We start from the raw sequence: 13310 nt of genomic DNA, 5'->3' as shown, positions 1-13310 counted from the left end.
GGAAAAGCATAGATTGATTCGAAATGGTCAGCATGGCTTTGTGAGGGGCAGGTTATGCCTCACAAGCCACATTGAATTATTTGAGGTTGTTGCAAATGCATTGATGAGGACAGAGTCGTGGATGCGGTGTATAAGGACTTTAGCAAGGTGTTTGATTCGGTTCCTCATGGTAGGCTCATTTAGAAAGTAATGAGGCATGGAATAAAGGGAAACCTGTTTGGTTAGATAATAAATTGGCTGACCTATAGAAGACAGGGTGAGATTAAATGGCTAGTTTTCAGCTTGGAGCACGATGACCAATGGTGTTCTGAAGTTATTAGTTCTGGGATCTCTGCTGTTTGTGATTTGTGAAGTTATTCATTTTGGAATATCAAATTTGAATGCATATTTTCAGATTAAACACAGGATTCTTGACAATATGGAGGAACAGAGGGATCGTGGGGTGCACGTCCATACACCCCTCATAGCTGACATCCAAGGTGATAGGGTTATTAAGATAGTGCATAATGTGTTGGCTTTCATTAGCGGGGAGATTGAGTTTAAGAGCCATGAGGTTATGCTGCAGCTCGATGGATCCCTGTTGAGACTACACTTGCAATATTGTGTTCTGTTCTGATCACCTCATTAGACATAGGATGCGAAAGCTTTAGAGAAGGTGCAGATGAGATTTATCAAGATGTTGCCTGGACTGGAAGGCATGTCTTATGAATAAATGTTGACAGAGCTGGGGCTTTGGTCATTGCAGTGAAAGCGGATGAGAGAGTACTTGATAGCTTTGTGTAAGATGATGAGAGGCATAGGTAGAGTGGACAATGAAAGACTTTTCCCCAAAAAGTAGCATGTTTTTAAGATGAATGGGGGAAGTTGTGGGGAGATGTCAGAGACAGTTTCTTTATCGATAGTGGTGAGTGTGTGGAATGCACTGCCAGTGGTGGTAGTAGATTCAGATCCATCAGTGACATCTAAGAAACTCTTGGATAGGCACATGAATGATAGTAAATGAAGGGCATGTTGGTTAGTTTGATCTTAGAGTAGGATAAAAGGTCAGAACAATATCGTGGCCAAAGGGCCTGTTCTGTGCTGTACTGTTCTACATTCTATGGATTGAAATGAACAATTATTATATATTAGCAACATACCGATTTTCAAAATTCTATTAGCATACTTAAGAATAATGATAACTGTCATCTTGCTATTGACTGTGCTCTCTGCAAAAATGAACAGGAATTGTTGCAGGGAAAGCAATTAGGTTTTTCTAAATTTATAAGGCTGAGATTACACAGATCGTTCAAACGAGGAAATGTCATATTTTTAACAGTGTGCTTTGCATCAGAAATAATGGATTTTTTTGTAGGTGTATTGATTGGAAATAAAATGGATTTTTATATTACTATATAGGTACTAGGGAAGATTGGATTAAATTCAAATATAAACTTCACTTTAGTTGTTAGCAAGACTAAACTAAAGTATACTATAATTATTGTCATGAAAATGCCTGAACAATTACTCTTAGAATCCTGAAAAAAGATATATAGTACCATTTTTCAAACAGTCAATAAATTAAATTGTGAACCTCAGTATACTTGTTACCCAGACCAATTGTTATGCAATTATTGTAATGGTAATGACTTGATAACTAATGCTAAAACCTAATCAGATAAATTGGTTCAATACTTTGTCAGCATGTTGCTCTGAAAGTTATTGGATATTTATTAAGATCCGTAAACTGAGGGACAAAACATAATAGCTCGCTTGGTAGAATTGAAGGATAAAATGAGACAGTGTTTATTGAACAGGATTGTTTTTGTTTAAAAATGTAGTTGATGCAAGAATAATATATCTTCCTCCATTGGTTTTCTTGTAGAGACATGTTTTTTTTTTAATTGTCATGATTCAAGGTTGAGACAGTTGTGTCAGAGTCTCCAAAGGGGAGAGTGAGCGAGAAAGATTTTTTTTTAAAAGCAGAAAGGAAAGGAACTGGCGAGCAGAGGAGCTACAACTGTAGTGTCTCCCCCGGCCAACATTTTATTGTGTGATCTGTAACGCAGACTAATCAATCAACAAGCTGACGCAGTCATACGCACAGAATCATAACTTACAATGTCCTGGAAACCATCGTCACCATCCCTGTATGTCCTGTCCCACCAGCAGGACGTGGATGTAACTGAAATGCTGGAACATGCAGGGTAATGGACTGAGATCTGCAGAATGTGATCAATGTGATTTATTTGACATTTCTCCAGAATATTAAACTTCAGTCCAATTTGAAAAGTTACTATCGTCATCAGACTTGAACTACAAATGTCAGAAAAAAGCTTATCAGAAAGTTACAGAACACTTGGCCAATCCTGGGTATATGTTGGCTGTAATAGAACTCCCCAGGCTTCACAGCTTCTTGTACTCACCATTGAGAGTAAACATTTCAGACTGAACTCTGACCTCTATGCTTTTATAATCTGTTTTTAACTTATTTCTTTGGCAGCTGCAAACCTTCTTTCCTTGTTTCTTTTCCAGCTCAAACCCCATTCCCCGTGGCCTTGAGGGACTACCATTTCTGCTATTTAATTTCTCCTGGCATTCCCCGTGTGAGACAGACTGTCTTTTGTTCCTTGTCTCACCCCCAACCTGCTCACAATTCTGATGGTTCCCAGACCACTGTAACTTTCACTACGCCCCCAGGGTCAACGGCACGAGTTTTGAATTATTTTCCTCCTGAGATAATTAGAAATTTTTCCGGTTGCAGTGTCCCCCAGATTTTATTTTGAAAAGCAAAGCATTTGTGTCAGAGTCAAGTATTTGTGAGCCTTCATCCACAATTCCGAGCATTTGGATATAATGTTTGACCCTCCCACAGATGTGTATCATTACTGGATTGGCCATGTTAACATGGCCACAGTGTGCAATTTGGGGGGGTTGGGATAGCCATAATGAATGTGAGGTTATGGGGGTAGGGTGGGTGAGCAGGTCATTGCAGACTCGATGGGCCGAATAGACTCTTGCTGCACCCACGGGATTCTATGATTCTAACTAGTTGTGATTGTTGTCATGTTTTCCTCATGCCAGGTTCATTCGACTCAGATACATATGATTGTCTGGGTGCTCACCCACTCCTTCCCTTCAGTTTTACATCATTTTCAAAATGTATGTGAGGGTGGGAATATATTTGTAAATATAAATTCTCTAACCAAAATTCCTGACAGGTCAGGAACGGTTTCTGCTAATTTCATCACTCACAAGGAAGAGGAAAATAAAGGTTCATTCACAAATCGTAGAGGAACATAGCGGTTATAATCACCAGGAAAGGCTGAATAGCTCAAAACCCCTCAAAAAAAGAGGAGGCTCAGAGACAACCTGTTAAAAGTAGAAAGCTTTGTGTCTGTGTTTTCAGAGATTTGAGGTTGAAATCATTGGGTTACTCCAGATCATCAAAGGTGCTGTCTAAATTTGCATCTTGCTTTCTATCTCTCTGAGTTAACAATCAGATGGACAGGTCAATGTCTGAGTGTCTTACCAAATCCCTGATTGAATCTGCTACCCCCACAAACTCAGGTGCCTCACCACTCACTGGGTCACGGAGAAACTCTGCCGTTAAAATGAGAACTGTCTTTGCTGTCACCGCTCCTCGTGCTTCCGCCTAATCCCCACTTCCCTTCATTAAATTCCAGCTGCCTCTAGCCCACCCACATGGACATGTTGAAGAGCATGACAGGAGAATGGATTAAACCGAGAGTTCAATAGCCAGAATGAAATAGGAAGAAGGAAATAAACGGTGATTGTGGATCCCAGGGATACAGACTCCAGGATTAGTTCGTGTGGGCATTCCCGCAGTAATACGAGATAGCATTCCACGTGAGAGTTAAACCCGGGTGGCAGGAAAGGGAGCCACTGAAATTAGCAAGTTTATTTCATACACAGGAGGTTTGTTCAGTCAGTAACAATGTGTTCGACATGGAGCTGAAGTGAGTAGTGAGGGGAAATATTACCACAAGCTGAAGATGGACAACTTTCATTAGAACAGGAGGAAGCCATTCAGCCCCTCGACGTTTCTCGGCCATTCTTGATGATCATAGCTGATGTGTGACCTAGCATACAATTTCAAACCTCTGCATCTTGCCCCCTACAACGATTTATTTCCTTACCGTATCCTTTCGCTCCATAACTTCCTGAGCATTCATTACAGTAACTCTGCGCCACACGCAAAGGTGATCACGCGGTCTAGTTCCGCCATACATTCACTTTGAACGGTTGGACCAACATCCCGCCAGGTCCTCCAGCTCCGCTCACCGTCCTTTCATTGGTCCGGAGCTGACATCATTCACCCGGGGTCCATTTGTTGGCGAGAGCATACGCAGTGCGTCCTGCGTTTGCTGATATGTTGGGTAATGTGACGGGAGAGTTCACTGAGGGGAAGAATTCCCTTTGTGTGAGCTCTGCAGTAGATATCATTTATTCCTGGAGGGAATTGTCTTCCTACTCATCACTGCATAGTTGTGATTGTTGAATCAATGCTATCTGAATCGAAACATAAAAACCCCATTTTTACTCCTTCACAAAATCTGATATCTTTACACATTATTTCAAGCTCTTCTTTGGAGACAAAAAAGTATGAAATGAAGCCTCAAGGAATCGGAGCAGGTGTAGGGCATTCATCGCCTTCAATTGTTCCCCTATTCTATAAGATTATGGCTGGGCCAACCCAGGCCTCCACACATCTTTCATGCTTGATCCGCAAATCCCTCAACTGCTCAATATTTCAAAAATCTATCCGCCCTCTTTTAAAATAATTTGAGATAGAATCATAGATTCCCTACTGCGTGGAAACAGGACCTACAGCCCAACAACAACACTGACCTTCCAAAGAGAAACTCAACCATTCCCCTCCCACATTTATCTTTCACAATTGTTTGGGCTAGAAAATTATAGCCATTCACAGAGAAAAAAAACTTTACTTTTTTTAAAACAATAAATGTTTCCTTATGTAATGTCCTCTGGTTTGAGATTTCACTGGTGCGAGAAGATCTAGTCAATATCTATCCTGTCAATCTCCTCAATCTTTTTTTTTACATAAGATCACCCCTTATTTATCATGATTCTATTGAATAATGTCCTAACCTGCTTATCTATTCTTGGTAGGTAAACCATTTCATCCTTGAAGCAGCTAAGTGAATCCTTTTTTAAATGGTCACAAATGTTGGTTTATCTTTTATTAAATATGGGAGCTAACATCGTATACAGTACTCCAAGTGAGGTCTCAGCAACAGCCATTGTGGTTAACCAATTCTCAGTCCATGCTAATACATTACCCCGATACCATAAGCTCCTATATTGTGCAATTAACTTTTACGTACCATCTTGTCATTTGCATTTTTAAAATCCAAAGACAGAACAAAATTGTTTGCCCTTTATCAGCCCTGCTTTTATATCCTCAATGAATTGTCGCAAATTTGCAAAATATAGTTTCTCTTTCACAAAATTCAGTCTACCAAGTTTAATGATAAGCTTTTCTAAATGTCCTTCAATTTCTTACTTTAATATTCGACTCTGTGGATTATTTCAGTAGATTTGCTAAATATTATTCCCCTCTCTTAAATCCATGCGGACTCTGTCCAATCCTGTCATTGTTCATTAAGAAACTTGACTGTACTCCAATATAGTTAGTACATATTTTTAAAAAATCGATTATTTGTAAATGCTGGACCCATGCAATATCAATGAATTCGGGACTCTGAATTTGGGTTATAATGTTTTTTCTCCATTAATTCCTTTTCCTACTGTTTTATTCAGACAGCACTAAGTGATCACTCTTAATTGTAATGACTTTGAAAATAATATATTTTAAAAATGACATCCCAAAATGCTACCTCATTATTGTGCAAGGAGGACTTCGCATTCAGTAGGTTGCAGATAAAATTGAACAGGTGTTTGCTGCAATTTGGCCAGACTGAAGATTACACCAAAGCTGCAACTCTACTCTCAAATGTTTACCTTGACACTGCCCAAGGCGATACTGTTGGGACTTCACTTTGCCATTCTTGTTCACCAACTTTATATCCAGGTTTAATGCTACAATCATTCTCGAGCTTGTAGTTTTTGACAACTTCTCTTTTAGGTACATATGTAATTACCCTATTGAAATGTTGCACTGAATGGTACCAAATCTGAGATTAGTCTCGAATCTGATAGTAACATGTTCTGACCCTTTTACGTATATATTGGCATAAGTCTATGCCAGTTATTTTTCTGAAGCCTATGATTCTGATGAAGGGCTTATGCCCAAAATATCGACTCTCCTGCTTCTCAGATGCTGCCTTTATTTGCTGTGCTTTTCCAGTATGACACTTTTCGACACTGAAATCCAGCTTCTGCGCCGTCACTTCCTCCTTTGAGTAGATTCAACCAAGAATAATTTTAATTGATCAAAGTGCAATAGGAATCAATTCATAAAATTCAGATATCGCACATTTACCCTAATTCTGTGAAGGCTAAGACATTACCAAATTATTGTCAGTAATTGAAACCATACTGACAAACCCGTGCAGTATCAGTGATTCAGTAACCTTGTATTATGCAGATAGTTGAAATAGTCATTTTTGCACCCACCTTACCCATCTCCTCCTGTTGATTTCTTGTTCTTTTCAAACTTCATGTAATGCCATTCAACTATTGTTAGGTTACATAAAGCTGTGACATGGGGCAGTACCAATTGGGTCATTACACACCCTTCCAAATTCTACTTTCCTTCTGCTTTGCCTGTATGTTGTAATTCGCGTGTACAAGATCATTGACCAGAAAGATTAATACTGCCTGACCTTTAGAGTGTTTCCAGATATCGCACAGCTCCAGTATTTTGTTTTGCACTCAGCTATTTGTTGTTGTCACTTGTTTCTTTTGGGAAAGATTACAAAATTAACTTGGATGAATGAACTTACGACTTCTTTAATCAATGTTGGGAGAAAAAAACGTCAATGTTTTAAGTGCTAATAAAGTAAAATAAACTGATACTCAGTAAAAAGGGTTAAGATGAATTATAGAACAAATGCTGCCAAATGGGAATAGATTAATTTGGGATAACTGGTCTACATTGGCAAGTTGGACTGTAGGGTCTGATTGTGTGTTGTACAATTGTGACTTCCTTCTCTCAATTATTCAAGAAGTTGAATACTTTGAGGAGGAAAATAATTTTTGCATAAAATGGTGATTGAGGTATATCAAACTCACGTTGTTTCACTACTTTTTCCTCTGGGTTCTTCAATGACCAAACTTGTTTTGTTATCTGAATAACTATCTATCACGTGATTTATTTCGTACAAAATATTTCGTTAGGATCTAGTGAACTATTAAGAAGTGTTCATGTTTACCATTTAAGCAGTTTGATTATTAAGCAAGAAAAGGTCAGCGATTTACTCCAATTGAATCATTGCTCTATAAAAGGTGACAATCTTTTTATCTTTTCTGAGCACTGAATATATGGAAATCAATTCTGAAGGAAAAAATCCTAGTCAGTAATGTTCCCACATTTGTGAAATAATTCCTTCTGGGCACTCTTCAGGCTATAGAGGCTAAGAAAGAAATGAGTTGGCCAAAGTTGGCAACATCATTCGGATGGACTGTGCTCATTGGGGAAACTTGCAGGATCTGTAGAAAAAACACGTGATTCAGAGAGTATAAAATAAACCTGAACATTGTTATTTTTTAAATAGAGCTTGGGACCTGTCTGGAGCATCACCGAAGTTAGTATTGTTTATTAAATTTCCAAGCTTGCCAAATTATTGTTGCTAAATGCAGGTGAAACTATCAAAATACATTTAACACTCCCCAGCTAGGAATCTGGTTCCTGTTTGTCGGTCCATACATTCCTATAGATAAGAGATATTTTACATGTGAGCACTCCATTTAACTATTTGAATTCATCATTGAAGTACTTAAGTCATCTTGCATTCTTAATTTTCGAATTACTCAATGTGATTTTTTGTCCCCCCTGAATTTTCCAGCACTGGGCAGTTCTGGAATATTCCAAATATTTACAAAGATGCATTTACACTATTGAGGCAATCTCGCAGATTTGATTACCATTCAGGTCGTCAAAAAGTATACATAAATATTTTTTGAATTGCTTACTGTAAACCAACAACGTTACCCAAGTACTATTCAAACCACAGATAGTCTCCCAAGGAATCCCAAATCTAAACAGTGCATCCCAGATATGCTCACTATCACTATCTGGGAGCAATCTCCCAAAATGCTCCCAGAATTTAGAAAGCACACACACTGCCTTCCAAAGCTAAATCTACTGTCACTGGCTTCACTTCTATTGCATACAATGATATTTATTGTCCAGTTCTTTAACGTGACAATGATTTTGAAACAATTTATATAATACTTCAAATCCTGAATAAATGTGATGTCAGCCCTTTGTAGAAGTGAATGGAAAGTGTGATGTTTGCTTGACCTTTGGCTGTATGCATCAGACCGAACTGAACCTTTAGCAAGATGTGGGATGTTTCCCACACACTTTGTTTAAAACGCAAGGATTATGCTCTGAGGTTTAAATGTTCAATCAGGTTTAATAAAAATCCTTCCAAAAATTGAGAGTTTGATTTCAGCTCCTTTAAAGAGACATGTACTTGGTCTTCAATTTCTTGACATGTGATCATTATTTGGTAAAGGTGGCTGTGTGCAACACTGCAGGATGTTGTACTGAAGTGCCTCATTGGGTGGATGAGCTTCAGTACTGGTGTAATTCGCTAATTTTGAGATGGAATGTCACTTTGAGTTAAATCTTGTTTTTAAACCGAGGCGTGCTTGTGTAACTCGAGTGTGGAAACTATGCTCGTGTTTGCAATGAACCTTTCACATTTGAAGATCAATATTTTTCCGATGAGTTTTGTAAATAAAGCTCAATATAAAAAGGACAGTGCTGGAGAACCCCAGTTCCAGCAGCATCTCTGAGGGGAATAAAACATTGTAATTCAAAGTCTCATGACCTTCTGTCCGTTCAGACGAAGAGTCAGTAAACTTGAAATGTAACATGTTTTTCTCTTCACCGATGCCCTCAGAACTGCTGAGATTCTCCAGCACTTTGTTTCTGGGGTTCAGATCTCCAGCACCTGCAGTGTATTGTTTTCTTATCGATCCTATGATTTGACATGGGGAGCGAGACGCAGCAACTGTGATCAACTGGGACAAAAAACCCCAACCATGGAAAACAAAGACACAGTTCTTTATACTTTGCAAAACACGACTGTAAATAAGAAATGAAATAAAGCTAAGTGCATGATGGCATATCACGGGCCTTGTCTCAACCCTGCTACTCATCTTTGAGGACTGACCTGACAGAATTGTGTTTGCTCGCTTCCTTTGAGATCACAGTCCACAAATGTCCCAGTTCCACTTCCTGGGCTGGGCCCAGTGACCACATTGCGGTGGGGTGGGGAGCTTTGTGTCAGCCTGAAGTTTTTGTTAAGAGCAACATTGCAGGTTGAAGTTGACGGTTTTGACTAATATTGGGTCATCAAACTTGGAGGAAATCCTTCCGAATGTATTGATTAACTGCACTGAGCCTGTTTACATGCAGCCCTGTTAGTAGTGCTGTAATATTCTAAGTTAAGAATCACACAGCACCAGATCATAGTCCAACTGGTTTAATTGGAAGCACACTAGCTTTCAGAGCGCCGTTCCTTCATCAGGTGATTGTGGAGAGCATAATTCTTAGGCACGGAATTTATAGCAATAATTTACTGTGTGATGTAACTGAAATTATCTATTAAAAATACCTTGACGGTCTGTTGAGTCTTTCACCTGTTCAAATACCATGATAGCTTCACTTCTTTCATGTGTAAATTACAAAATCCTTTTTAGAAACTTGCATTCCTGACAGTGGCACACCCAATCACTCATTGTATTAATCATTGCACAGTCTCAACAAAGGAATGAAACTGGAGGAACCACATTACATGTACCAATGCTCCAGGAAATACAACAACACAATCAGCCCTCTTGACCCTGCAACCTCTGCCTCACTGTGGGCCAACAACAGCAGCAGAACTGCTGTTTATGGAGTTCAACCTGGATAAATGCGAGGTGATGCATTTTACAAGGTTGCATTTGAAAGCTGAGTACAGGATTAAGGATAGGATTCTTGGCAGTGTGGAGGAACACAGGGATCTTGGTGTGCAGGTACATAGATCCCTTAAAATGGCCACCCAAGTGCCCAGGGTTGTTAAGAAAGCATATGGTGTTTTGGCTTTCATTAACAGGGGGATTGAGACATGAGACCTTGTTGCAGCTCTATAACACTTTGATTAGACCTCACTTGGAATACTGCGTCCACTTCTGGTCACCCTATTATAAGAAAGATGTGGATGCTTTGGAGAGGGTTCAGAGGAGGTTTACCAGGATGCTGCTTGGACTGGAGGGCTTACCTTATGAGGAGAGGTTGACTGAGCTCGGACTTGTTTCATTAGAGAAAAGGAGGAGAAGAGGGAACCTAATTGAGGTATACAAGATAATGAGAGGCATAGATAGAGTCGACAGCCAAAGCCTATTTCCCAGGGCAGTAATGACTAATGTGAGGGGTCATAGTTTTAAGCTAGTTGGAGTAAAGTATAGAGGGGATGTCAGAGGTGGGTTTTTTACGCAGAGAGTTGTGAGAGCATGGAATGCGTTGCCAGCAGCAGTTGTGGAGCCAGGGTCATAGGTGAAATTTAAGAGACACTTGGACATGCATATGGTCGCAGAAAGTTAAGGGCACATACATGAGGATCCGTGGTCGGCACAACATCGTGGACTGAATGGCCTGTTCTGTGCTGTACTGTTCTATGTTCTACGTTCTACGTTCTAACTAAACTCCAGCCCAATCTGAAATATCATGGCTTGGTAAGTCCCCCATTCAACCCTCGGGGATCAACCCTAGTTCAATGGAGAGGTCCACAGGGCATGCCTGGAGCAGTACCAGGCATACCTAAAAATGTGGTGCCAACCTGGTGAAGCTACCCAACCCGTATGCCAAACAGCACAAGCAACACCAAATAGAACTGTATGATCCAACAACCAATGGATCGGATCTGAGCTCTGTAGTTATGCCACACCTAGTCAGGAATGGTGATGGTCAATTAAACAACTCACTGCAGGAAGCATCACAGATATCCCCAACCTTACTGATGGAGGGGTCTCACAACCCATGCAATAGACAAGACAAAAGCATTTGCAGCAATCTTCTGCTAGCAGTGCCAACTGCATGAGCCTTCTCCATTGGTCCGTCATATCACAGATGTGAATCGAATTGGTTTAAAACTTTTTTTCAAATCAGATCAAGAAATGGAGAAGTAGTGTAAAGGCTGTCGGCCCTGCCAACATTGTGGCAATAATACTGATGGCTGTGCTCCAGAACTTGCTGCCCACCAAGACAAGTCCAGCACTGGCACCTACTGACATTGTGGAACATTTCCCAGGGATGTTCAACACAAAAACGCAGGGCAGAGCCAACCCAGCCAATTTCCCTCCATCAGTCGACACTCGCTCAGCAGTGAAGTGATGGAAGGTGTCATCAACACTACTGTCACGCAGGTGCTCAGCAATAACCTTCTGTGACACCAAGTTTGGGTTCTGTCAGGGCCACGCAGCTCCTGATCTTGTTACAGACTCAATTCACAAGCTGGCAAACAGCTGAATTCGAGAGGTGAGGAGAGGGTGATAGCCCAGTCCCACTCCATGACCACGATTTCGACTTCAGTGATATCACCTGACCTCACCACAGTCTCAGCTCATTTACTGAAACTCTCCTTCATTCATTTTGTTAACTCTAGATTACATTTTCTAAACCCACTCCTGGCCAGCATCCCACAATCACCCTCCCTATAATCTCCAGAATATTGAAAACTACCGCCCAAGTGCTCTCTTGTACCAGAACTTGCTGATCCTTCAAAAGGCTCCCATGTATAAGCAACAACAATTTACTTTCACATCCTTGACTTAATTCCTGGCTGTACTCTTTCCTGTCTTCCTGCACTTCACACCCTTTCATATCTCAATAACTCGTTTTAGTTTAGACTCCCAATGATATGTTTATCTTTGAGTTCAGCTGTGTGACTGTTTCTATAGATTCCAAGGCAACACGGTCTGGAATTCCCATCCTCTAAGATCTTCTTTCTTCTTTTAAGGCATTCCTGAAAAATTGCTTATTTGGCAATGGTTTTGGTCACTGGCCATAATATTCTCCAGCTGTGGCCTTATGTCAAAAGTTCTCAATATTTTTGTGATATTAAAAACATGTTTATTTGTACACATATCTTCTACTTTTCACTATCGCTGAGTGAATAATCTGTAATGTCTCTTGCCCAACGATGTTGTGGAGCGCCTTCACCATTCAAACTGCAGCTGTACAAGGAAGTCAAACATCACCCTCTCCACAGGCAACACGACTTTGGCAATGATCACTGGTATCTGTGGAAGGAGAAATACACATCATGTTTCAGGGAGTGCAATATGAATTATAGGGAGTGAAAACGGTGCAGAATTTAGCTCTCAAAAATGGAAGAAAAATCCACTCACTATTGGAAGAAATTCTTGACTGTCAAAGATATTGTGGAAAAAATAACCTGATAATGGAGCAGCATACGGTCAAAAGGCGGACAGCAGTGGACAATCCATTTACAAAAAGGTCTGTGAACGTAGGAGTAAAATACTAAACAAGGCAAAAATACGCATGTCAGACTGAGGAAGCTAGGTAATGATCAAGTGGACATCAAGGAGCCCAGAGGTGAATCAGAGCAGTTTACTTTTATGATCCCACAGTCAGAGATGTTTAGCACAAAAACAGACTCTTCAGTTCAACCCATCTATGCAAACCACATATTCTAACCTAAACTATTCCCATTTGCCAGCACTTGACCGACATCCCTCTAAACCCTTCCTATTGAAGGGCCTTTTACATGTTACAATTTTGGTTGCCCTTAAGGCTCCTTTTGAATTTTCCCCTCAAACACTAAACCTATATCCTCTTGTTCTGGGCTCCACCACCCCAGGGTAAACACCTTGTCTATTTACGCAATCCATTCCCCTCACGATTTTATAAACCACTTCAACATCACACCTCAGCCTATGACACTGTAGGGAAAATGGCCCCAGCCTATTATGCTTCTCCCTGCAACTCAAATCCTCCAACCCTGGCAACATCCTTAAAAAATCAATTCTCAAACCTTTCATGTTTCAGTGCCTCTTTCTGATAAGAGGGAGACCAGAATTGCACACAATATTCCAAGATTGGCCTAACCAATGTCCTGTAAAGCTCATTTATTCAATGCTCTGACCAA

This window comes from Chiloscyllium plagiosum, unplaced genomic scaffold (assembly GCF_037043375.1).
Source record: "Chiloscyllium plagiosum isolate Xiang-an unplaced genomic scaffold, Cpla_swu_hap1 HiC_scaffold_53Y, whole genome shotgun sequence".
Lineage (NCBI taxonomy): Eukaryota > Metazoa > Chordata > Chondrichthyes > Orectolobiformes > Hemiscylliidae > Chiloscyllium > Chiloscyllium plagiosum.
This window is presented reverse-complemented; position numbering follows the sequence as displayed.